The 27,028-nt window shown below is 44.0% G+C and overlaps 1 long non-coding RNA gene across 1 annotated transcript in view; it reads right to left on the bottom strand.

Annotated features, from left to right (window-relative positions):
* Positions 1-2,330: 2,330 nt before the first annotated feature.
* The window catches only part of LOC148315932 (uncharacterized), a 59,887-nt gene continuing 35,189 nt past the window's right edge, over positions 2,331-27,028 (bottom strand). The window contains exon 3 of the long non-coding RNA XR_015840515.1: positions 2,331-2,419. This is a non-coding gene — a long non-coding RNA (uncharacterized LOC148315932). The remainder of the gene's footprint in view (positions 2,420-27,028) is intronic.

The following is a 27,028-nucleotide window of genomic DNA, read 5'->3' as shown; positions in this document are numbered from 1 at the left end:
GCTCCAAGAGACTTTTTTGTAGGTCTTGGTCTTATACATACAGTGAACCCTCGCTACTTCGCGGTTCACCTTTCGCGGGTTCAGTGCTTCGCGGGTCTAAAAAATATTCGGGGGCATTGTAGTTTCGCCGAGCGGCACGACGGGGCGCTGGAGCAGTTAGACGGCCGGCGTGCGCCGAAGAAGAGCGTGGGCGAAGAGGAGAGTGGACGAAGAAGAGCACGTTCCCCCGGACACGATCGGTGGCGACGTTTCGCGCGGTTTGAACCGTACCAGAGCTCCGGCCGGCGTGCGTGGCAGTTAAGCCGTAGAGGAACACCTTCCCCGGGCACGGGCGGTGCCAAGCGGCCCCTAAGTTTAACCGAATGGAAGCTCCGGAGGAGGAGGGCATGCTCGCGTCACAGTAAGCCGAAGAGGAGCACCTTCCCCGGGCACGGGCGGTTCCAAGCGGCCCCTAAGGTTAACCGAATGGAAGCTCCGGAGGAGGAGGGCATGCTCGCGTCACAGTAAGCCGAAGAGGAGCACCTTCCACGGGCACGGGCGGTTCCAAGCGGCCCCTAAGTTTAACCGAATGGAAGCTCCGGAGGAGGAGGGGATGCTCGCGTCACAGTAAGCCGAAGAGGAGCACCTTCCCCGGGCACGGGCGGTTTCAAGCGGCCCCTAAGTTTAACTGAATGGAAGCTCCGGAGGAGGAGGGCATGCTCGCGTCACAGTAAGCCGAAGAGGAGCACCTTCCCCGGGCACGGCGGTGCCAAGCGGCCCCTAAGTTTAACCGAATGGAAGCTCCGGGGGAGGAGGGCGGGCGTGTGTCACAGTTAAGCCGAATTGGAGCACCTCTTCTGCCCGGGCACGAGCGGAGCGCGAGGCTGTCAGTTATGAATGAATAAATGAATAAATAAATAAAGAATGCCACCTTTCATTTCACAGGGCACACCGGACGGCGTACCAGCAGGTAAAAGTCGGAGTAATTAAATAAATACAAAAAGAATGGCTGGGGAATAAAAAAATAATACGTTTTAATAATAATTTGGTTTTTTTGTTATAACATGAATTTCACTCTCTCTCTCTCTCTCCCCCCGTATATATATATATATATATATATATATATATATATATATATATATTTATATATTTATTATATATATTGTATTTTTTTTTAAGCATTTTTGAAGGTGCGCCGCTACTTCGCGGATTTTCAGTTTTCGCGGGTGGTCTCGGTCCCCATTAACCGCGATAACCGAGGGTTCACTGTACTCCATAAAATTTACAAAAAGCGAGGTGAAACACTCAACCAGAGCTGCTTTTTTTTTAACATTTCTCGAGGGCCATGGCGAGCCATTTAAAAAAAGCTGCACAACTAACGTATAAAATATTGATAAATTTGCTCGGCCTGATGTGTGTGTAAAGTTTTACGAGTTGTCGTTCATATTTAGAACCTCATAATCAGCTTTGTTTTATTGCCGAACAGTGCAATGCCACTCCCACAACTTTTCACGAAAAATCACGAATTTCGTATTGTGACATCCTCATGGCCGAAACAGTCATCCGAGCATATATGAGGGCGACCTTGTTGAGTTGCACGGAGAAAAACATCCAAGAAAATAACTTGTATTAGCTTTTACCAGTTGGTGGCGCTACTACTACGATGTAAAATAAGTTGGTAGATGTCTTCAGGGCTGAAGTATCCTCAAATGTGTACAACTTCGAGAAGATAGGATCATCTGAGTCATGTTGCCGGAGCTTTTGTTGCCACAGAGTACAATCGGACTTTTCAGCACCTTAATAGCCACGCCTTTTGCCAAAACGTCACAAAATTCGGCAGAGAGTAAGATCATTGTCTTGAGTCTTTTCTGACTAATTTTCAGTCGGATTCGTCAAAAGGGCACCGTGCAGTACGTGAAAATTAAAATAAAAACACATTTTTGATTCCACTTGGCGGCGCTGTGTGTATAACAAAATAATAACATTAAGATGTCTTCAGGTCGGGACGTTTTATTTACAGGTGAAGGTTTGGATTTTTAGGAGCATGTGCAGGGGAGTTATTAAGCATTCATTTATTTGTATTAGGTTCATTTTGTCTTCTTATTATTGATATTTGACTGATTCATTAAAAGCAGACAATTATGTTTTAGGTTAATTTTTTACCTGACATGTTTCGGCGAGTCTTTCGCCTTCTTCAGAGTGTCGCATGATGGTGTCTTGAGACCCGTCTTTATCAGCTGATGTTCCATGAGGGTGTGACTTACCTGTCAAAAAAATGAAAAATCAGAGCAGTAAAAGAACAAGCACAACATGAACATTACAAATCAGCAATCACTGACCACTGCAAAAGCGAAAACCACATCATGGACCGGGAGAAGGGCAGGGTCATCCGCACCGAAGAGAACAAACAACAGCGCTGGATCAGAGAGGCCATTGAGATCTGCAAGCGAGGCATAAAAACCATGAACAGAGACAAGGGAGCCTTCATCCTCTCTACCACCTGGAGCAGCATTTTGGCGGAGTGAACGGACAGCGGGGGGCGTGACTTGCCTTCATTCTTGTGACAGGTAAGTCACGCCCTCATGGAACATCAGCTGATAAAGACGGGTCACAAGACACCATCATGTGACACTCTGAAGAAGGCGAAAGACTTTCGTATTGTGACATGCTCAAGGCCTAAACACTCATCCGAGCAAATATAAGGTAGATTTTGTTCACCTGCCCGGAGAAAAACATCAACGAAAATAATTTGTATTTGTTTTAACCAGTTGGTGGCGCTACCACTGCGATCAAAAATAAGTTGGCAGCCGTCTTCAGGGCCTGAATATCCTCAAATGTGAAAGATTTCCAGAAGATGGATCATCTGAATCATTTTGCAGGAACTTTTTTTGCCACGGAGAATAATCAGACTCTGCGGCACCGTAATAGCCACGCCCTTTGAAGGAAAGTCATAAAAATAGGGATAGAGTAAGATCAATGTCTTGAGTCTTTTCGAGCCAATTTTCAATCGGATTCGTTAAAAGGGCACCGTGCAGTACGTCAAAATGTAAAAAATGATATTGATTGGCGCAAGGTGTATAACTGAATATAAACTTATAGATGTCTTCAGGTACAGACTCTTTATGTACATGTGAAGTTTTGGATATTTAGCAGCATGTGCAGGAGAGTTATTAAGCATTTTGTCCATTGCGGCGAAGGAAATCTTAAGTGAAAACTTTGAAGCCCCGCCCCCGTCATATAGTATTCCGGAAACAAAAAATTTTAGCCCCAGTGTTTGTCCCAGGTCTTCAGATGCTACAGACAGAATTTTAAGGCAATCAGATGAAGCCTTTAGGATCAGGGTGCAAAAGAATGACCCCTGTAAACATGCAAAAAAGGGCAAAAGTCGGACTTTCAAAAATTCATAACTCACTTCCTGTTCATATTAGACGTTAAAATATCAAATTTTTCGCCATGCCCGATGAGACTGCCAAGTTTGGTGAGTTTTTGTGCATGTTTCGGGGGTCAAAAATGCGATCGAACAATCGGAAAAATAATAATAATAATAATTTCTACAAAAACAATAGGGACTTCGCAGCGGTCGCTGCTCAGGCCCTAATAATAATAATAATAATAATAATAAAAGTAATAATGTTTTCTACAAAAACAATAGGGACCTCGCCGCGGTCGCTGCTCGGGCCCCAATAATAATTTCTACACAAAGTCCATTGTGGTGACCCGCCCCCTTTTAAGTAAATTCAAAATGGCCGACTTCCTGTAAAACCTAGCTCATTGCTCCAAGAGACTTTTTTGTAGGTCTTGGTCTTATACATACAGTGAACCCTCGCTACTTCGCGGTTCACCTTTCGCGGGTTCAGTGCTTCGCGGGTCTAAAAAATATTCTGGGGCATTGTAGTTTCGCCGAGCGGCACGACGGGTCGCTGGAGAGATTAGACGGCCGGCGTGCGCCGAAGAAGAGCGTGGGCGAAGAGGAGAGTGGACGAAGAAGAGCACGTTCCCCCGGACACGATCGGTGGCGACGTTTCGCGCGGTTCGGACCGTACCAGAGCTCCGGCCGGCGTGCGTGGCAGTTAAGCCGTAGAGGAGCACCTTCCCCGGGCACGGGCGGTTCCAAGCGGCCCCTAAGTTTAACCGAATGGAAGCTCCGGAGGAGGAGGGCATGCTCACGTCACAGTAAGCCGAAGAGGAGCACCTTCCCCGGGCACGGGCGGTGCCAAGCGGCCCCTAAGTTTAACCGAATGGAAGCTCCGGGGGAGGAGGGCGGGCGTGTGTCACAGTTAAGCCAAATTGGAGCACCTCTTCTGCCCGGGCACGAGCGGAGCGCGAGGCTGTCAGTTATGAATGAATAAATGAATAAATAAATAAAGAATGCCACCTTTCATTTCACAGGGCACACCGGACGGCGTACCAGCAGGTAAAAGTCGGAGTAATTAAATAAATACAAAAAGAATGGCTGGGGAATAAAAAAATAATACGTTTTAATAATAATTTGGTTTTTTTGTTATAACATGAATTTCACTCTCTCTCTCCCCGTATATATATATATATATATATTTATTATATATATTGTATATTTTTTTTAAGCATTTTTGAAGGTGCGCCGCTACTTCGCGGATTTTCAGTTTTCGCGGGTGGTCTCGGTCCCCATTAACCGCGATAACCGAGGCTTCACTGTACTCCATAAAATTTACAAAAAGCGAGGTGAAACACTCAACCAGAGCTGCTTTTTTTAACATTTCTCGAGGGCCATGGCGAGCCATTTCAAAAAAGCTGCACAACTAACGTATAAAATATTGATAAATTTGCTCGGCCTGATGTGTGTGTAAAGTTTTACGAGTTGTCGTTCATATTTAGAACTTAATAATCAGCTTTGTTTTATTGCCGAACAGTGCAATGCCACTCCCACAACTTTTCACGAAAAAGGACGAATTTCGTATTGTGACATCCTCATGGCCGAAACAGTCATCCGAGCATATATGAGGGCGACCTTGTTGAGTTGCACGGAGAAAAACATCCAAGAAAATAACTTGTATTAGCTTTTACCAGTTGGTGGCGCTACTACTACGATGTAAAATAAGTTGGTAGATGTCTTCAGGGCTGAAGTATCCTCAAATGTGTACAATTCGAGAAGATAGGATCATCTGAGTCATGTTGCCGGAGCTTTTGTTGCCACAGAGTACAATCGGACTTTTCAGCACCTTAATAGCCACGCCTTTTGCCAAAACGTCACAAAATTCGGCAGAGAGTAAGATCATTGTCTTGAGTCTTTTCTGACTAATTTTCAGTCGGATTCGTCAAAAGGGCACCGTGCAGTACGTGAAAATTAAAATAAAAACAAATTTTTGATTCCACTTGGCGGCACTGTGTGTATAACAAAATAATAACATTACGATGTCTTCAGGTCGGGACGTTTTATTTACAGGTGAAGGTTTGGATTTTTAGGAGCATGTGCAGGGGAGTTATTAAGCATTCATTTATTTGTATTAGGTTCATTTTGTCTTCTTATTATTGATATTTGACTGATTCATTAAAAGCAGACAATTATGTTTTAGGTTAATTTTTTACCTGACATGTTTCGGCGAGTCTTTCGCCTTCTTCAGAGTGTTGCATGATGGTGTCTTGAGCTGATGTTCCATGAGGGTGTGACTTACCTGTCAAAAAAATGAAAAAAATCAGAGCAGTAAAAGAACAAGCACAACATGAACATTACAAATCAGCAATCACTGACCACTGCAAAAGGGAAAACCACATCATGGACCGGGAGAAGGGCAGGGTCATCCGCACAGAAGAGAACAAACAACAGCGCTGGATCAGAGAGGCCATTGAGATCTGCAAGCGAGGCATAAAAACCATGAACAGAGACAAGGGAGCCTTCATCCTCTCTACCACCTGGACCAGCATCTTGGCGGAGTGAACGGACAGCGGGGGGCGTGACTTGCCTTCATTCTTGTGACAGGTAAGTCACGCCCTCATGGAACATCAGCTGATAAAGACGGGTCACAAGACACCATCATGTGACACTCTGAAGAAGGCGAAAGACTTTCATATTGTGACATGCTCAAGGCCTAAACACTCATCCGAGCAAATATAAGGTAGATTTTGTTCACATGCCCGGAGAAAAACATCAACGAAAATAATTTGTATTTGTTTTAACCAGTTGGTGGCGCTACCACTGCGATCAAAAATAAGTTGGCAGCCGTCTTCAGGGCCTGAATATCCTCAAATGTGAAAAACTTCGAGAAGATGGATCATTTGAATCATTTTGCAGGAACTTTTGTTGCCACAGAGAATAATCAGACTCTGCGGCACCGTAATAGCCACGCCCTTCGAAGGAAAGTCACAAAAATAGGGATAGAGTAAGATCAATGTCTTGAGTCTTTTCTAGCCAATTTTCAATCAGATCCGTTAAAAGGGCACCGTGCAGTACGTCAAAATGTAAAAAATGATATTGATTGGCGCAAGGTGTATAACTGAATATAAACATATAGATGTCTTCAGGTACAGACTCTTTATGTACATGTGAAGTTTTGGATTTTTAGCAGCATGTGCAGGAGAGTTATTAAGCATTTTGTCCATTGCGGCGAAGGAAATCTTAAGTGAAAACTTTGATGCCCCGCCCCCGTCATATAGTATTTCGGAAACAAAAATTTTTAGCCCCAGTGTTTGTGCCAGGTCTTCAGATGCTACAGACAGAATTTTAAGGCAATCAGATGAAGCCTTTAGGATCAGGGTGCAAAAGAATGACCCCTGTAAACATGCAAAAAAGGGCAAAAGTCGGACTTTCAAAAATTCATAACTCACTTCCTGTTCATATTAGACGTTAAAATGTCAAATTTTTCGCCATGCCCGATGAGACTGCCAAGTTTGGTGAGTTTTTGTGCATGTTTCGGGGGTCAAAAATGCGATCGAACAATCGGAAAAATAATAATAATAATAATTTCTACAAAAACAATTGGGACCTCGCCGCGGTCGCTGCTCGGGCCCCAATAATAATTTCTACACAAAGTCCATTGTGGTGACCCGCCCCCTTTTAAGTAAATTCAAAATGGCCGACTTCCTGTAAAACCTAGCTCATTGCTCCAAGAGACTTTTTTGTAGGTCTTGGTCTTATACATACAGTGAACCCTCGCTACTTCGCGGTTCACCTTTCGCGGGTTCAGTGCTTCGCGGGTCTAAAAAATATTCGGGGGCATTGTAGTTTCGCCGAGCGGCACGACGGGGCGCTGGAGCGGTTAGACGGCCGGCGTGCGCCGAAGAAGAGCGTGGGCGAAGAGGAGAGTGGACGAAGAAGAGCACGTTCCCCCGGACACGATCGGTGGCGACGTTTCGCGCGGTTCGGACCGTACCAGAGCTCCGGCCAGCGTGCGTGGCAGTTAAGCCGTAGAGGAGCACCTTCCCCGGGCACGGGCGGTGCAAAGCGGCCCCTAAGTTTAACCGAATGGAAGCTCCGGAGGAGGAGGGCATGCTCGCGTCACAGTAAGCCGAAGAGGAGCACCTTCCCCGGGCACGGGCGGTTCCAAGCGGCCCCTAAGTTTAACCGAATGGAAGCTCCGGAGGAGGAGGGCATGCTCGCGTCACAGTAAGCCGAAGAGGAGCACCTTCCCCGGGCACGGGCGGTGCCAAGCGGCCCCTAAGTTTAACCGAATGGAAGCTCCGGGGGAGGAGGACGGGCGTGTGTCACAGTTAAGCCAAATTGGAGCACCTCTTCTGCCCGGGCACGAGCGGAGCGCGAGGCTGTCAGTTATGAATGAATAAATGAATAAATAAATAAAGAATGCCACCTTTCATTTCACAGGGCACACCGGACGGCGTACCAGCAGGTAAAAGTCGGAGTAATTAAATAAATACAAAAAGAATGGCTGGGGAATAAAAAAATAATACGTTTTAATAATAATTTGGTTTTTTTGTTATAAAATGAATTTCACTCTCTCTCTCCCCGTATATATATATATATATATATATATATATATATATATATATATTTATTATATATATTGTATATTTTTTTTAAGCATTTTTGAAGGTGCGCAGCTACTTCGCGGATTTTCAGTTTTCGCGGGTGGTCTCGGTCCCCATTAACCGCGATAACCGAGGGTTCACTGTACTCCATAAAATTTACAAAAAGCGAGGTGAAACACTCAATCAGGGCTGCTTTTTTTAACATTTCTCGAGGGCCATGGCGAGCCATTTAAAAAAAGCTGCACAACTAACGTATAAAATATTGATAAATTTGCTCGGCCTGATGTGTGTGTAAAGTTTCACGAGTTGTCGTTCATATTTAGAACCTCATAATCAGCGTTGTTTTATTGCCGAACAGTGCAATGCCACTCCCACAACTTTTCACGAAAAAGGACAAATTTCGTATTGTGACATCCTCATGGCCGAAACAGTCATCCGAGCATATATGAGGGCGACCTTGTTGAGTTGCACGGAGAAAAACATCCAAGAAAATAACTTGTATTAGCTTTTACCAGTTGGTGGCGCTACTACTACGATGAAAAATAAGTCGGTAGATGTCTTCAGGGCTGAATTATCCTCAAATGTGTACAACTTCGAGAAGATAGGATCATCTGAGTCATGTTGCCGGAGCTTTTGTTGCCACAGAGTACAATCGGACTTTTCAGCACCGTAATAGCCACGCCTTTTGCCAAAACGTCACAAAATTCAGCAGAGAGTAAGATCATTGTCTTGAGTCTTTTCTGACAAATTTTCAGTCGGATTCGTCAAAAGGGCACCGTGCAGTACGTGAAAATTAAAATAAAAACAAATTTTTGATTCCACTTGGCGGCGCTGTGTGTATAACAAAATAATAACATTAAGATGTCTTCAGGTCGGGACGTTTTATTTACAGGTGAAGGTTTGGATTTTTAGGAGCATGTGCAGGGGAGTTATTAAGCATTCATTTATTTGTATTAGGTTCATTTTGTCTTCTTATTATTGATATTTGACTGATTCATTAAAAGCAGACAATTATGTTTGAGGTTAATTTTTTACCTGACATGTTTCGGCGAGTCTTTTGCCTTCTTCAGAGTGTCGCATGATGGTGTCTTGAGACCCGTCTTTATCAGCTGATGTTCCATGAGGGTGTGACTTACCTGTCAAAAAAATGAAAAAATCAGAGCAGTAAAAGAACAAGCACAACATGAACATTACAAATCAGCAATCACTGACCACTGCAAAAGGGAAAACCACATCATGGACCGGGAGAAGGGCAGGGTCATCCGCACAGAAGAGAACAAACAACAGCGCTGGATCAGAGAGGCCATTGAGATCTGCAAGCGAGGCATAAAAACCATGAACAGAGACAAGGGAGCCTTCATCCTCTCTACCACCTGGACCAGCATCTTGGCGGAGTGAACGGACAGCGGGGGGCGTGACTTGCCTTCATTCTCGTGACAGGTAAGTCACGCCCTCATGGAACATCAGCTGATAAAGACGGGTCACAAGACACCATCATGTGACACTCTGAAGAAGGCGAAAGACTTTCGTATTGTGACATCCTCAAGGTCTAAACACTCATCCGAGCAAATATAAGGTAGATTTTGTTAACCTGCCCGGAGAAAAACATCAACGAAAATAATTTGTATTTGTTTTAACCAGTTGGTGGCGCTACCACTGCGATCAAAATTAAGTTGGCAGCCGTCTTCAGGGCCTGAATATCCTCAAATGTGAAAGATTTCCAGAAGATGGATCATCTGAATCATTTTGCAGGAACTTTTGTTGCCACGGAGAATAATCAGACTCTGCGGCACCGTAATAGCCACGCCCTTTGAAGGAAAGTCATAAAAATAGGGATAGAGTAAGATCAATGTCTTGAGTCTTTTCTAGCCAATTTTCAATCGGATTCGTTAAAAGGGCACCGTGCAGTACGTCAAAATGTAAAGATTTATATTGATTGGCGCAAGGTGTATAACTGAATATAAACATATAGATGTCTTCAGGTACCGACTCTTTATGTACATGTGAAGTTTTGGATTTTTAGCAGCACGTGCAGGAGAGTTATTAAGCATTTTGTCCATTGCGGCGAAGGAAATCTTAAGTGAAAACTTTGAAGCCCCGCCCCCGTCATATAGTATTCCGGAAACAAAAAATTTTAGCCCCAGTGTTTGTCCCAGGTCTTCAGATGCTACAGACAGAATTTTAAGGCAATCAGATGAAGCCTTTAGGATCAGGGTGCAAAAGAATGACCCCTGTAAACATGCAAAAAAGGGCAAAAGTCGGACTTTCAAAAATTCATAACTCACTTCCTGTTCATATTAGACGTTAAAATATCAAATTTTTCGCCATGCCCGATGAGACTGCCAAGTTTGGTGAGTTTTTGTGCATGTTTCGGGGGTCAAAAATGCGATCGAACAATCGGAAAAATAATAATAATAATAATTTCTACAAAAACAATAGGGACTTCGCAGCGGTCGCTGCTCAGGCCCTAATAATAATAATAATAATAATAATAAAAGTAATAATGTTTTCTACAAAAACAATAGGGACCTCGCCGCGGTCGCTGCTCGGGCCCCAATAATAATTTCTACACAAAGTCCATTGTGGTGACCCGCCCCCTTTTAAGTAAATTCAAAATGGCCGACTTCCTGTAAAACCTAGCTCATTGCTCCAAGAGACTTTTTTGTAGGTCTTGGTCTTATACATACAGTGAACCCTCGCTACTTCGCGGTTCACCTTTCGCGGGTTCAGTGCTTCGCGGGTCTAAAAAATATTCTGGGGCATTGTAGTTTCGCCGAGCGGCACGACGGGTCGCTGGAGAGATTAGACGGCCGGCGTGCGCCGAAGAAGAGCGTGGGCGAAGAGGAGAGTGGACGAAGAAGAGCACGTTCCCCCGGACACGATCGGTGGCGACGTTTCGCGCGGTTCGGACCGTACCAGAGCTCCGGCCGGCGTGCGTGGCAGTTAAGCCGTAGAGGAGCACCTTCCCCGGGCACGGGCGGTTCCAAGCGGCCCCTAAGTTTAACCGAATGGAAGCTCCGGAGGAGGAGGGCATGCTCACGTCACAGTAAGCCGAAGAGGAGCACCTTCCCCGGGCACGGGCGGTGCCAAGCGGCCCCTAAGTTTAACCGAATGGAAGCTCCGGGGGAGGAGGGCGGGCGTGTGTCACAGTTAAGCCAAATTGGAGCACCTCTTCTGCCCGGGCACGAGCGGAGCGCGAGGCTGTCAGTTATGAATGAATAAATGAATAAATAAATAAAGAATGCCACCTTTCATTTCACAGGGCACACCGGACGGCGTACCAGCAGGTAAAAGTCGGAGTAATTAAATAAATACAAAAAGAATGGCTGGGGAATAAAAAAATAATACGTTTTAATAATAATTTGGTTTTTTTGTTATAACATGAATTTCACTCTCTCTCTCCCCGTATATATATATATATATATATTTATTATATATATTGTATATTTTTTTTAAGCATTTTTGAAGGTGCGCCGCTACTTCGCGGATTTTCAGTTTTCGCGGGTGGTCTCGGTCCCCATTAACCGCGATAACCGAGGCTTCACTGTACTCCATAAAATTTACAAAAAGCGAGGTGAAACACTCAACCAGAGCTGCTTTTTTTAACATTTCTCGAGGGCCATGGCGAGCCATTTCAAAAAAGCTGCACAACTAACGTATAAAATATTGATAAATTTGCTCGGCCTGATGTGTGTGTAAAGTTTTACGAGTTGTCGTTCATATTTAGAACCTAATAATCAGCTTTGTTTTATTGCCGAACAGTGCAATGCCACTCCCACAACTTTTCACGAAAAAGGACGAATTTCGTATTGTGACATCCTCATGGCCGAAACAGTCATCCGAGCATATATGAGGGCGACCTTGTTGAGTTGCACGGAGAAAAACATCCAAGAAAATAACTTGTATTAGCTTTTACCAGTTGGTGGCGCTACTACTACGATGTAAAATAAGTTGGTAGATGTCTTCAGGGCTGAAGTATCCTCAAATGTGTACAATTCGAGAAGATAGGATCATCTGAGTCATGTTGCCGGAGCTTTTGTTGCCACAGAGTACAATCGGACTTTTCAGCACCTTAATAGCCACGCCTTTTGCCAAAACGTCACAAAATTCGGCAGAGAGTAAGATCATTGTCTTGAGTCTTTTCTGACTAATTTTCAGTCGGATTCGTCAAAAGGGCACCGTGCAGTACGTGAAAATTAAAATAAAAACAAATTTTTGATTCCACTTGGCGGCACTGTGTGTATAACAAAATAATAACATTACGATGTCTTCAGGTCGGGACGTTTTATTTACAGGTGAAGGTTTGGATTTTTAGGAGCATGTGCAGGGGAGTTATTAAGCATTCATTTATTTGTATTAGGTTCATTTTGTCTTCTTATTATTGATATTTGACTGATTCATTAAAAGCAGACAATTATGTTTTAGGTTAATTTTTTACCTGACATGTTTCGGCGAGTCTTTCGCCTTCTTCAGAGTGTTGCATGATGGTGTCTTGAGCTGATGTTCCATGAGGGTGTGACTTACCTGTCAAAAAAATGAAAAAAATCAGAGCAGTAAAAGAACAAGCACAACATGAACATTACAAATCAGCAATCACTGACCACTGCAAAAGGGAAAACCACATCATGGACCGGGAGAAGGGCAGGGTCATCCGCACAGAAGAGAACAAACAACAGCGCTGGATCAGAGAGGCCATTGAGATCTGCAAGCGAGGCATAAAAACCATGAACAGAGACAAGGGAGCCTTCATCCTCTCTACCACCTGGACCAGCATCTTGGCGGAGTGAACGGACAGCGGGGGGCGTGACTTGCCTTCATTCTTGTGACAGGTAAGTCACGCCCTCATGGAACATCAGCTGATAAAGACGGGTCACAAGACACCATCATGTGACACTCTGAAGAAGGCGAAAGACTTTCATATTGTGACATGCTCAAGGCCTAAACACTCATCCGAGCAAATATAAGGTAGATTTTGTTCACATGCCCGGAGAAAAACATCAACGAAAATAATTTGTATTTGTTTTAACCAGTTGGTGGCGCTACCACTGCGATCAAAAATAAGTTGGCAGCCGTCTTCAGGGCCTGAATATCCTCAAATGTGAAAAACTTCGAGAAGATGGATCATTTGAATCATTTTGCAGGAACTTTTGTTGCCACAGAGAATAATCAGACTCTGCGGCACCGTAATAGCCACGCCCTTCGAAGGAAAGTCACAAAAATAGGGATAGAGTAAGATCAATGTCTTGAGTCTTTTCTAGCCAATTTTCAATCAGATCCGTTAAAAGGGCACCGTGCAGTACGTCAAAATGTAAAAAATGATATTGATTGGCGCAAGGTGTATAACTGAATATAAACATATAGATGTCTTCAGGTACAGACTCTTTATGTACATGTGAAGTTTTGGATTTTTAGCAGCATGTGCAGGAGAGTTATTAAGCATTTTGTCCATTGCGGCGAAGGAAATCTTAAGTGAAAACTTTGATGCCCCGCCCCCGTCATATAGTATTTCGGAAACAAAAATTTTTAGCCCCAGTGTTTGTGCCAGGTCTTCAGATGCTACAGACAGAATTTTAAGGCAATCAGATGAAGCCTTTAGGATCAGGGTGCAAAAGAATGACCCCTGTAAACATGCAAAAAAGGGCAAAAGTCGGACTTTCAAAAATTCATAACTCACTTCCTGTTCATATTAGACGTTAAAATGTCAAATTTTTCGCCATGCCCGATGAGACTGCCAAGTTTGGTGAGTTTTTGTGCATGTTTCGGGGGTCAAAAATGCGATCGAACAATCGGAAAAATAATAATAATAATAATTTCTACAAAAACAATTGGGACCTCGCCGCGGTCGCTGCTCGGGCCCCAATAATAATTTCTACACAAAGTCCATTGTGGTGACCCGCCCCCTTTTAAGTAAATTCAAAATGGCCGACTTCCTGTAAAACCTAGCTCATTGCTCCAAGAGACTTTTTTGTAGGTCTTGGTCTTATACATACAGTGAACCCTCGCTACTTCGCGGTTCACCTTTCGCGGGTTCAGTGCTTCGCGGGTCTAAAAAATATTCGGGGGCATTGTAGTTTCGCCGAGCGGCACGACGGGGCGCTGGAGCGGTTAGACGGCCGGCGTGCGCCGAAGAAGAGCGTGGGCGAAGAGGAGAGTGGACGAAGAAGAGCACGTTCCCCCGGACACGATCGGTGGCGACGTTTCGCGCGGTTCGGACCGTACCAGAGCTCCGGCCAGCGTGCGTGGCAGTTAAGCCGTAGAGGAGCACCTTCCCCGGGCACGGGCGGTGCAAAGCGGCCCCTAAGTTTAACCGAATGGAAGCTCCGGAGGAGGAGGGCATGCTCGCGTCACAGTAAGCCGAAGAGGAGCACCTTCCCCGGGCACGGGCGGTTCCAAGCGGCCCCTAAGTTTAACCGAATGGAAGCTCCGGAGGAGGAGGGCATGCTCGCGTCACAGTAAGCCGAAGAGGAGCACCTTCCCCGGGCACGGGCGGTGCCAAGCGGCCCCTAAGTTTAACCGAATGGAAGCTCCGGGGGAGGAGGACGGGCGTGTGTCACAGTTAAGCCAAATTGGAGCACCTCTTCTGCCCGGGCACGAGCGGAGCGCGAGGCTGTCAGTTATGAATGAATAAATGAATAAATAAATAAAGAATGCCACCTTTCATTTCACAGGGCACACCGGACGGCGTACCAGCAGGTAAAAGTCGGAGTAATTAAATAAATACAAAAAGAATGGCTGGGGAATAAAAAAATAATACGTTTTAATAATAATTTGGTTTTTTTGTTATAAAATGAATTTCACTCTCTCTCTCCCCGTATATATATATATATATATATATATATATATATATATATATATTTATTATATATATTGTATATTTTTTTTAAGCATTTTTGAAGGTGCGCAGCTACTTCGCGGATTTTCAGTTTTCGCGGGTGGTCTCGGTCCCCATTAACCGCGATAACCGAGGGTTCACTGTACTCCATAAAATTTACAAAAAGCGAGGTGAAACACTCAATCAGGGCTGCTTTTTTTAACATTTCTCGAGGGCCATGGCGAGCCATTTAAAAAAAGCTGCACAACTAACGTATAAAATATTGATAAATTTGCTCGGCCTGATGTGTGTGTAAAGTTTCACGAGTTGTCGTTCATATTTAGAACCTCATAATCAGCGTTGTTTTATTGCCGAACAGTGCAATGCCACTCCCACAACTTTTCACGAAAAAGGACAAATTTCGTATTGTGACATCCTCATGGCCGAAACAGTCATCCGAGCATATATGAGGGCGACCTTGTTGAGTTGCACGGAGAAAAACATCCAAGAAAATAACTTGTATTAGCTTTTACCAGTTGGTGGCGCTACTACTACGATGAAAAATAAGTCGGTAGATGTCTTCAGGGCTGAATTATCCTCAAATGTGTACAACTTCGAGAAGATAGGATCATCTGAGTCATGTTGCCGGAGCTTTTGTTGCCACAGAGTACAATCGGACTTTTCAGCACCGTAATAGCCACGCCTTTTGCCAAAACGTCACAAAATTCAGCAGAGAGTAAGATCATTGTCTTGAGTCTTTTCTGACAAATTTTCAGTCGGATTCGTCAAAAGGGCACCGTGCAGTACGTGAAAATTAAAATAAAAACAAATTTTTGATTCCACTTGGCGGCGCTGTGTGTATAACAAAATAATAACATTAAGATGTCTTCAGGTCGGGACGTTTTATTTACAGGTGAAGGTTTGGATTTTTAGGAGCATGTGCAGGGGAGTTATTAAGCATTCATTTATTTGTATTAGGTTCATTTTGTCTTCTTATTATTGATATTTGACTGATTCATTAAAAGCAGACAATTATGTTTGAGGTTAATTTTTTACCTGACATGTTTCGGCGAGTCTTTTGCCTTCTTCAGAGTGTCGCATGATGGTGTCTTGAGACCCGTCTTTATCAGCTGATGTTCCATGAGGGTGTGACTTACCTGTCAAAAAAATGAAAAAATCAGAGCAGTAAAAGAACAAGCACAACATGAACATTACAAATCAGCAATCACTGACCACTGCAAAAGGGAAAACCACATCATGGACCGGGAGAAGGGCAGGGTCATCCGCACAGAAGAGAACAAACAACAGCGCTGGATCAGAGAGGCCATTGAGATCTGCAAGCGAGGCATAAAAACCATGAACAGAGACAAGGGAGCCTTCATCCTCTCTACCACCTGGACCAGCATCTTGGCGGAGTGAACGGACAGCGGGGGGCGTGACTTGCCTTCATTCTCGTGACAGGTAAGTCACGCCCTCATGGAACATCAGCTGATAAAGACGGGTCACAAGACACCATCATGTGACACTCTGAAGAAGGCGAAAGACTTTCGTATTGTGACATCCTCAAGGTCTAAACACTCATCCGAGCAAATATAAGGTAGATTTTGTTAACCTGCCCGGAGAAAAACATCAACGAAAATAATTTGTATTTGTTTTAACCAGTTGGTGGCGCTACCACTGCGATCAAAATTAAGTTGGCAGCCGTCTTCAGGGCCTGAATATCCTCAAATGTGAAAGATTTCCAGAAGATGGATCATCTGAATCATTTTGCAGGAACTTTTGTTGCCACGGAGAATAATCAGACTCTGCGGCACCGTAATAGCCACGCCCTTTGAAGGAAAGTCATAAAAATAGGGATAGAGTAAGATCAATGTCTTGAGTCTTTTCTAGCCAATTTTCAATCGGATTCGTTAAAAGGGCACCGTGCAGTACGTCAAAATGTAAAGATTTATATTGATTGGCGCAAGGTGTATAACTGAATATAAACATATAGATGTCTTCAGGTACCGACTCTTTATGTACATGTGAAGTTTTGGATTTTTAGCAGCACGTGCAGGAGAGTTATTAAGCATTTTGTCCATTGCGGCGAAGGAAATCTTAAGTGAAAACTTTGAAGCCCCGCCCCCGTCATATAGTATTTCGGAAACAAAAAATTTTAGCCCCAGTGTTTGTCCCAGGTCTTAAGATGCTCCAGACAGAACTTTAAGGCAATCAGATGAAGCCTTTAGGATCAGGGTGCAAAAGAATGACCCCTGTAAACATGCAAAAAAGGGCAAAAGTCGGACTTTCAAAAATTCATAACTCACTTCCTGTTCATATTAGACGTTAAAAAATATCAAATTTTTCGCCATGCCCGATGAGACTGCCAAGTTTGGTGAGTTTTTGTGCATGTTTCGGGGGTCAAAAATGCGATCGAACAATCGGAAAAATAATAATAATAATAATTCCTACAAAAACAATAGGGACTTCGCAGCGGTCGCTGCTCAGGCCCTAATAATAATAATAATAATAATAATAATAAAAGTAATAATATTTTCTACAAAAACAATAGGGACCTCGCCGCGGTCGCTGCTCGGGCCCCAATAATAATTTCTACACAAAGTCCATTGTGGTGACCCGCCCCCTTTTAAGTAAATTCAAAATGGCCGACTTCCTGTAAAACCTAGCTCATTGCTCCAAGAGACTTTTTTGTAGGTCTTGGTCTTATACATACAGTGAACCCTCGCTACTTCGCGGTTCACCTTTCGCGGGTTCAGTGCTTCGCGGGTCTAAAAAATATTCGGGGGCATTGTAGTTTCGCCGAGCGGCACGACGGGGCGCTGGAGCGGTTAGACGGCCGGCGTGCGCCGAAGAAGAGCGTGGGCGAAGAGGAGAGTGGACGAAGAAGAGCACGTTCCCCCGGACACGATCGGTGGCGACGTTTCGCGCGGTTCGGACCGTACCAGAGCTCCGGCCGGCGTGCGTGGCAGTTAAGCCATAGAGGAGCACCTTCCCCGGGCACGGGCGGTGCCAAGCGGCCCCTAAGTTTAACCGAATGGAAGCTCCGGAGGAGGAGGGCATGTTCGCGTCACAGTAAGCCGAAGAGGAGCACCTTCCCCGGGCACGGGCGGTTCCAAGCGGCCCCTGAGTTTAACCGAATGGAAGCTCCGGAGGAGGCGGGCATGCTCGCGTCACAGTAAGCCGAAGAGGAGCACCTTCCCCGGGCACGGGCGGTTCCAAGCGGCCCCTAAGTTTAACCGAATGGAAGCTCCGGAGGAGGAGGGCATGCTCGCGTCACAGTAAGCCGAAGAGTAGCACCTTCCCCGGGCACGGCGGTGCCAAGCGGCCCCTAAGTTTAACCGAATGGAAGCTCCGGGGGAGGAGGGCGGGCGTGTGTCACAGTTAAGCCGAATTGGAGCACCTCTTCTGCCCGGGCACGAGCGGAGCGCGAGGCTGTCAGTTATGAATGAATAAATGAATAAATAAATAAAGAATGCCACCTTTCATTTCACAGGGCACACCGGACGGCGTACCAGCAGGTAAAAGTCGGAGTAATTAAATAAATACAAAAAGAATGGCTGGGGAATAAAAAAATAATACGTTTTAATAATAATTTGGTTTTTTTGTTATAAAATGAATTTCACTCTCTCTCTCCCCGTATATATATATATATATATATATATTTATTATATACATTGTATATTTTTTTTAAGCATTTTTGAAGGTGCGCCGCTACTTCGCGGATTTTCAGTTTTCGCGGGTGGTCTCGGTCCCCATTAACCGCGATAACCGAGGGTTCACTGTACTCCATAAAATTTACAAAAAGCGAGGTGAAACACTCAATCAGGGCTGCTTTTTTTTTAACATTTCTCGAGGGCCATGGCGAGCCATTTAAAAAAAGCTGCACAACTAACGTATAAAATATTGATAAATTTGCTCGGCCTGATGTGTGTGTTAAGTTTCACGAGTTGTCGTTCATATTTAGAACCTCATAATCAGCGTTGTTTTATTGCCGAACAGTGCAATGCCACTCCCAAAACTTTTCACGAAAAAGGACAAATTTCGTATTGTGACATCCTCATGGCCGAAACAGTCATCCGAGCATATATGAGGGCAACCTTGTTGAGTTGCACGGAGAAAAACATCCAAGAAAATAACTTGTATTAGCTTTTACCAGTTGGTGGCGCTACTACTACGATGAAAAATAAGTCGGTAGATGTCTTCAGGGCTGAAGTATCCTCAAATGTGTACAACTTCGAGAAGATAGGATCATCTGAGTCATGTTGCCGGAGCTTTTGTTGCCACAGAGTACAATCGGACTTTTCAGCACCGTAATAGCCACGCCTTTTGCCAAAACGTCACAAAATTCGGCAGAGAGTAAGATCATTGTCTTGAGTCTTTTCTGACTAATTTTCAGTCGGATTCGTCAAAAGGGCACCGTGCAGTACGTGAAAATTAAAATAAAAACAAATTTTTGATTCCACTTGGCGGCACTGTGTGTATAACAAAATAATAACATTAAGATGTCTTCAGGTCGGGACGTTTTATTTACAGGTGAAGGTTTGGATTTTTAGGAGCATGTGCAGGGGAGTTATTAAGCATTCATTTATTTGTATTAGGTTCATTTTGTCTTCTTATTATTGATATTTGACTGATTCATTAAAAGCAGACAATTATGTTTTAGGTTAATTTTTTCACTGACATGTTTCGGCGAGTCTTTCGCCTTCTTCAGAGTGTCGCATGATGGTGTCTTGAGCTGATGTTCCATGAGGGTGTGACTTACCTGTCAAAAAAATGAAAAAAATCAGAGCAGTAAAAGAACAAGCACAACATGAACATTACAAATCAGCAATCACTGACCACTGCAAAAGGGAAAACCACATCATGGACCGGGAGAAGGGCAGGGTCATCCGCACAGAAGAGAACAAACAACAGCGCTGGATCAGAGAGGCCATTGAGATCTGCAAGCGAGGCATAAAAACCATGAACAGAGACAAGGGAGCCTTCATCCTCTCTACCACCTGGACCAGCATCTTGGCGGAGTGAACGGACAGCGGGGGGCGTGACTTGCCTTCATTCTTGTGACAGGTAAGTCACGCCCTCATGGAACATCATCTGATAAAGACGGGTCACAAGGCACCATCATGTGACACTCTGAAGAAGGCGAAAGACTTTCGTATTGTGACATGCTCAAGGCCTAAACACTCATCCGAGCAAATATAAGGTAGATTTTGTTAACCTGCCCAGAGAAAAACATCAACGAAAATAATTTGTATTTGTTTTAACCAGTTGGTGGCGCTACCACTGCGATCAAAAATAAGTTGGCAGCCGTCTTCAGGGCCTGAATATCCTCAAATGTGAAAAATTTCGAGAAGATGGATCATCTGAATCATTTTGCAGGAACTTTTGTTGCCACGGAGAATAATCAGACTCTGCGGCACCGTAATAGCCACGCCCTTCGAAGGAAAGTCACAAAAATAGGGATAGAGTAAGATCAATGTCTTGAGTCTTTTCTAGCCAATTTTCAATCAGATTCGTTAAAAGGGCACCGTGCAGTACGTCAAAATGTAAAAAATGATATTGATTGGCGCAAGGTGTATAACTGAATATAAACATATAGATGTCTTCAGGTACAGACTCTTTATGTACATGTGAAGTTTTGGATTTTTAGCAGCATGTGCAGGAGAGTTATTAAGCATTTTGTCCATTGCGGCGAAGGAAATCTTAAGTGAAAACTTTGAAGCCCCGCCCCCGTCATATAGTATTTCGGAAACAAAAAATTTTAGCCCCAGTGTTTGTCCCAGGTCTTCAGATGCTACAGACAGAATTTTAAGGCAATCAGATGAAGCCTTTAGGATCAGGGTGCAAAAGAATGACCCCTGTAAACATGCAAAAAAGGGCAAAAGTCGGACTTTCAAAAATTCATAACTCACTTCCTGTTCATATTAGACGTTAAAATATCAAATTTTTCGCCATGCCCGATGAGACTGCCAAGTTTGGTGAGTTTTTGTGCATGTTTCGGGGGTCAAAAATGCGATCGAACAATCGGAAAAATAATAATAATAATAATTTCTACAAAAACAATAGGGACTTCGCAGCGGTCGCTGCTCAGGCCCTAATAATAATAATAATAATAATAATAAAAGTAATAATATTTTCTACAAAAACAATAGGGACCTCGCCGCGGTCGCTGCTCGGGCCCCAATAATAATTTCTACACAAAGTCCATTGTGGTGACCCGCCCCCTTTTAAGTAAATTCAAAATGGCCGACTTCCTGTAAAACCTAGCTCATTGCTCCAAGAGACTTTTTTGTAGGTCTTGGTCTTATACATACAGTGAACCCTCGCTACTTCGCGGTTCACCTTTCGCGGGTTCAGTGCTTCGCGGGTATAAAAAATATTCGGGGGCATTGTAGTTTCGCCGAGCGGCACGACGGGGCGCTGGAGCGGTTAGACGGCCGGCGTGCGCCGAAGAAGAGCGTGGGCGAAGAGGAGAGTGGACGAAGAAGAGCACGTTCCCCCGGACACGATCGGTGGCGACGTTTCGCGCGGTTCGGACCGTACCAGAGCTCCGGCCGGCGTGCGTGGCAGTTAAGCCGTAGAGGAGCACCTTCCCCGGGCACGGGCGGTGCCAAGCGGCCCCTAAGTTTAACCGAATGGAAGCTCCGGAGGAGGAGGGCATGCTCGCGTCACAGTAAGCCGAAGAGGAGCACCTTCCCCGGGCACGGGCGGTTCCAAGCGGCCCCTAAGTTTAACCGAATGGAAGCTCCGCAGGAGGAGGACATGCTCGCGTCACAGTAAGCCGAAGAGGAGCACCTTCCCCGGGCACGGGCGGTGCCAAGCGGCCCCTAAGTTTAACCGAATGGAAGCTCCGGGGGAGGAGGGCGGGCGTGTGTCACAGTTAAGCCAAAATGGAGCACCTCTTCTGCCCGGGCACGAGCGGAGCGCGAGGCTGTCAGTTATGAATGAATAAATGAATAAATAAATAAAGAATGCCACCTTTCATTTCACAGGGCACACCGGACGGCGTACCAGCAGGTAAAAGTCGGAGTAATTAAATAAATACAAAAAGAATGGCTGGGGAATAAAAAAATAATACGTTTTAATAATAATTTGGTTTTTTTGTTATAACATGAATTTCACTCTCTCTCTCTCTCTCCCCCCGTATATATATATATATATATATATATATATATATATATATATATATATATATATTTATATATTTATTATATATATTGTATATTTTTTTTTTGCATTTTTGAAGGTGCGCCGCTACTTCGCGGATTTTCAGTTTTCGCGGGTGGTCTCGGTCCCCATTAACCGCGATAACCGAGGGTTCACTGTACTCCATAAAATTTACAAAAAGCGAGGTGAAACACTCAACCAGAGCTGCTTTTTTTTAACATTTCTCGAGGGCCATGGCGAGCCATTTCAAAAAAGCTGCACAACTAACGTATAAAATATTGATAAATTTGCTCGGCCTGATGTGTGTGTAAAGTTTTACGAGTTGTCGTTCATATTTAGAACCTCATAATCAGCTTTTTTTTATTGCCGAACAGTGCAATGCCACTCCACAACTTTTCACGAAAAATCACGAATTTCGTATTGTGACATCCTCATGGCCGAAACAGTCATCCGAGCATATATGAGGGCGACCTTGTTGAGTTGCACGGAGAAAAACATCCAAGAAAATAACTTGTATTAGCTTTTACCAGTTGGTGGCGCTACTACTACGATGTAAAATAAGTTGGTAGATGTCTTCAGGGCTGAAGTATCCTCAAATGTGTACAATTTCGAGAAGATAGGATCATCTGAGTCATGTTGCCGGAGCTTTTGTTGCCACAGAGTACAATCGGACTTTTCAGCACCTTAATAGCCACGCCTTTTGCCAAAACGTCACAAAATTCGGCAGAGAGTAAGATCATTGTCTTGAGTCTTTTCTGACTAATTTTCAGTCGGATTCGTCAAAAGGGCACCGTGCAGTACGTGAAAATTAAAATAAAAACAAATTTTTGATTCCACTTGGCGGCACTGTGTGTATAACAAAATAATAACATTAAGATGTCTTCAGGTCGGGACGTTTTATTTACAGGTGAAGGTTTGGATTTTTAGGAGCATGTGCAGGGGAGTTATTAAGCATTCCTTTATTTGTATTAGGTTCATTTTGTCTTCTTATTATTGATATTTGACTGATTCATTAAAAGCAGACAATTATGTTTTAGGTTAATTTTTTACCTGACATGTTTCGGCGAGTCTTTCGCCTTCTTCAGAGTGTCGCATGATGGTGTCTTGAGCTGATGTTCCATGAGGGTGTGACTTACCTGTCAAAAAAATGAAAAAATCAGAGCAGTAAAAGAACAAGCACAACATGAACATTACAAATCAGCAATCTGACCACTGCAAAAGGGAAAACCACATCATGGACCGGGAGAAGGGCAGGGTCATCCGCACAGAAGAGAACAAACAACAGCGCTGGATCATAGAGGCCATTGAGATCTGCAAGCGAGGCATAAAAACCATGAACAGAGACAAGGGAGCCTTCATCCTCTCTACCACCTGGACCAGCATCTTGGCGGAGTGAACGGACAGCGGGGGGCGTGACTTGCCTTCATTCTTGTGACAGGTAAGTCACGCCCTCATGGAACATCAGCTGATAAAGACGGGTCACAAGACACCATCATGTGACACTCTGAAGAAGGCGAAAGACTTTTGTATTGTGACATGCTCAAGGCCTAAACACTCATCCGAGCAAATATAAGGTAGATTTTGTTAACCTGCCCGGAGAAAAACATCAACGAAAATAATTTGTATTTGTTTTAACCAGTTGGTGGCGCTACCACTGCGATAAAAAATAAGTTGGCAGCCGTCTTCAGGGCCTGAATATCCTCAAATGTGAAAAATTTCGAGAAGATGGATCATCTGAATCATTTTGCAGGAACTTTTGTTGCCACAGAGAATAATCAGACTCTGCGGCACCGTAATAGCCACGCCCTTCGAAGGAAAGTCACAAAAATAGGGATAGAGTAAGATCAATGTCTTGAGTCTTTTCTAGCCAATTTTCAATCAGATCCGTTAAAAGGGCACCGTGCAGTACGTCAAAATGTAAAAAATGATATTGATTGGCGCAAGGTGTATAACTGAATATAAACATATAGATGTCTTCAGGTACAGACTCTTTATGTACATGTGAAGTTTTGGATTTTTAGCAGCATGTGCAGGAGAGTTATTAAGCATTTTGTCCATTGCGGCGAAGGAAATCTTAAGTGAAAACTTTGATGCCCCGCCCCCGTCATATAGTATTTCGGAAACAAAAAATTTTAGCCCCAGTGTTTGTGCCAGGTCTTCAGATGCTACAGACAGAATTTTAAGGCAATCAGATGAAGCCTTTAGGATCAGGGTGCAAAAGAATGACCCCTGTAAACATGCAAAAAAGGGCAAAAGTCGGACTTTCAAAAATTCATAACTCACTTCCTGTTCATATTAGACGTTAAAATGTCAAATTTTTCGCCATGCCCGATGAGACTGCCAAGTTTGGTGAGTTTTTGTGCATGTTTCGGGGGTCAAAAATGCGATCGAACAATCGGAAAAATAATAATAATAATAATTTCTACAAAAACAATAGGGACTTCGCAGCGGTCGCTGCTCAGGCCCTAATAATAATAATAATAATAATAATAAAAGTAATAATATTTTCTACAAAAACAATTGGGACCTCGCCGCGGTCGCTGCTCGGGCCCCAATAATAATTTCTACACAAAGTCCATTGTGGTGACCCGCCCCCTTTTAAGTAAATTCAAAATGGCCGACTTCCTGTAAAACCTAGCTCATTGCTCCAAGAGACTTTTTTGTAGGTCTTGGTCTTATACATACAGTGAACCCTCGCTACTTCGCGGTTCACCTTTCGCGGGTTCAGTGCTTCGCGGGTCTAAAAAATATTCGGGGGCATTGTAGTTTCGCCGAGCGGCACGACGGGGCGCTGGAGCGGTTAGACGGCCGGCGTGCGCCGAAGAAGAGCGTGGGCGAAGAGGAGAGTGGACGAAGAAGAGCACGTTCCCCCGGACACGATCGGTGGCGACGTTTCGCGCGGTTCGGACCGTACCAGAGCTCCGGCCAGCGTGCGTGGCAGTTAAGCCGTAGAGGAGCACCTTCCCCGGGCACGGGCGGTGCAAAGCGGCCCCTAAGTTTAACCGAATGGAAGCTCCGGAGGAGGAGGGCATGCTCGCGTCACAGTAAGCCGAAGAGGAGCACCTTCCCCGGGCACGGGCGGTTCCAAGCGGCCCCTAAGTTTAACCGAATGGAAGCTCCGGGGGAGGAGGACGGGCGTGTGTCACAGTTAAGCCAAATTGGAGCACCTCTTCTGCCCGGGCACGAGCGGAGCGCGAGGCTGTCAGTTATGAATGAATAAATGAATAAATAAATAAAGAATGCCACCTTTCATTTCACAGGGCACACCGGACGGCGTACCAGCAGGTAAAAGTCGGAGTAATTAAATAAATACAAAAAGAATGGCTGGGGAATAAAAAAATAATACGTTTTAATAATAATTTGTTTTTTTTGTTATAAAATGAATTTCACTCTCTCTCTCCCCGTATATATATATATATATATATATATATATATATATATATATATATATTTATTATATATATTGTATATTTTTTTTAAGCATTTTTGAAGGTGCGCCGCTACTTCGCGGATTTTCAGTTTTCGCGGGTGGTCTCGGTCCCCATTAACCGCGATAACCGAGGGTTCACTGTACTCCATAAAATTTACAAAAAGCGAGGTGAAACACTCAATCAGGGCTGCTTTTTTTAACATTTCTCGAGGGCCATGGCGAGCCATTTAAAAAAAGCTGCCCAACTAACGTATAAAATATTGATAAATTTGCTCGGCCTGATGTGTGTGTAAAGTTTCACGAGTTGTCGTTCATATTTAGAACCTCATAATCAGCGTTGTTTTATTGCCGAACAGTGCAATGCCACTCCCACAACTTTTCACGAAAAAGGACAAATTTCGTATTGTGACATCCTCATGGCCGAAACAGTCATCCGAGCATATATGAGGGCGACCTTGTTGAGTTGCACGGAGAAAAACATCCAAGAAAATAACTTGTATTAGCTTTTACCAGTTGGTGGCGCTACTACTACGATGAAAAATAAGTCGGTAGATGTCTTCAGGGCTGAATTATCCTCAAATGTGTACAACTTCGAGAAGATAGGATCATCTGAGTCATGTTGCCGGAGCTTTTGTTGCCACAGAGTACAATCGGACTTTTCAGCACCGTAATAGCCACGCCTTTTGCCAAAACGTCACAAAATTCAGCAGAGAGTAAGATCATTGTCTTGAGTCTTTTCTGACAAATTTTCAGTCGGATTCGTCAAAAGGGCACCGTGCAGTACGTGAAAATTAAAATAAAAACAAATTTTTGATTCCACTTGGCGGCGCTGTGTGTATAACAAAATAATAACATTAAGATGTCTTCAGGTCGGGACGTTTTATTTACAGGTGAAGGTTTGGATTTTTAGGAGCATGTGCAGGGGAGTTATTAAGCATTCATTTATTTGTATTAGGTTCATTTTGTCTTCTTATTATTGATATTTGACTGATTCATTAAAAGCAGACAATTATGTTTGAGGTTAATTTTTTACCTGACATGTTTCGGCGAGTCTTTTGCCTTCTTCAGAGTGTCGCATGATGGTGTCTTGAGACCCGTCTTTATCAGCTGATGTTCCATGAGGGTGTGACTTACCTGTCAAAAAAATGAAAAAATCAGAGCAGTAAAAGAACAAGCACAACATGAACATTACAAATCAGCAATCACTGACCACTGCAAAAGGGAAAACCACATCATGGACCGGGAGAAGGGCAGGGTCATCCGCACAGAAGAGAACAAACAACAGCGCTGGATCAGAGAGGCCATTGAGATCTGCAAGCGAGGCATAAAAACCATGAACAGAGACAAGGGAGCCTTCATCCTCTCTACCACCTGGACCAGAATCTTGGCGGAGTGAACGGACAGCGGGGGGCGTGACTTGCCTTCATTCTCGTGACAGGTAAGTCACGCCCTCATGGAACATCAGCGGATAAAGACGGGTCACAAGACACCATCATGTGACACTCTGAAGAAGGCGAAAGACTTTCGTATTGTGACATCCTCAAGGTCTAAACACTCATCCGAGCAAATATAAGGTAGATTTTGTTAACCTGCCCGGAGAAAAACATCAACGAAAATAATTTGTATTTGTTTTAACCAGTTGGTGGCGCTACCACTGCGATCAAAATTAAGTTGGCAGCCGT

This window comes from Idiotropiscis lumnitzeri, unplaced genomic scaffold (genome assembly GCF_059441095.1).
Source record: "Idiotropiscis lumnitzeri isolate Australia: NSW breed Sydney's pygmy pipehorse unplaced genomic scaffold, RoL_Ilum_1.0 HiC_scaffold_34, whole genome shotgun sequence".
NCBI lineage: Eukaryota > Metazoa > Chordata > Actinopteri > Syngnathiformes > Syngnathidae > Idiotropiscis > Idiotropiscis lumnitzeri.
This window is presented reverse-complemented; position numbering and strand designations above follow the sequence as displayed.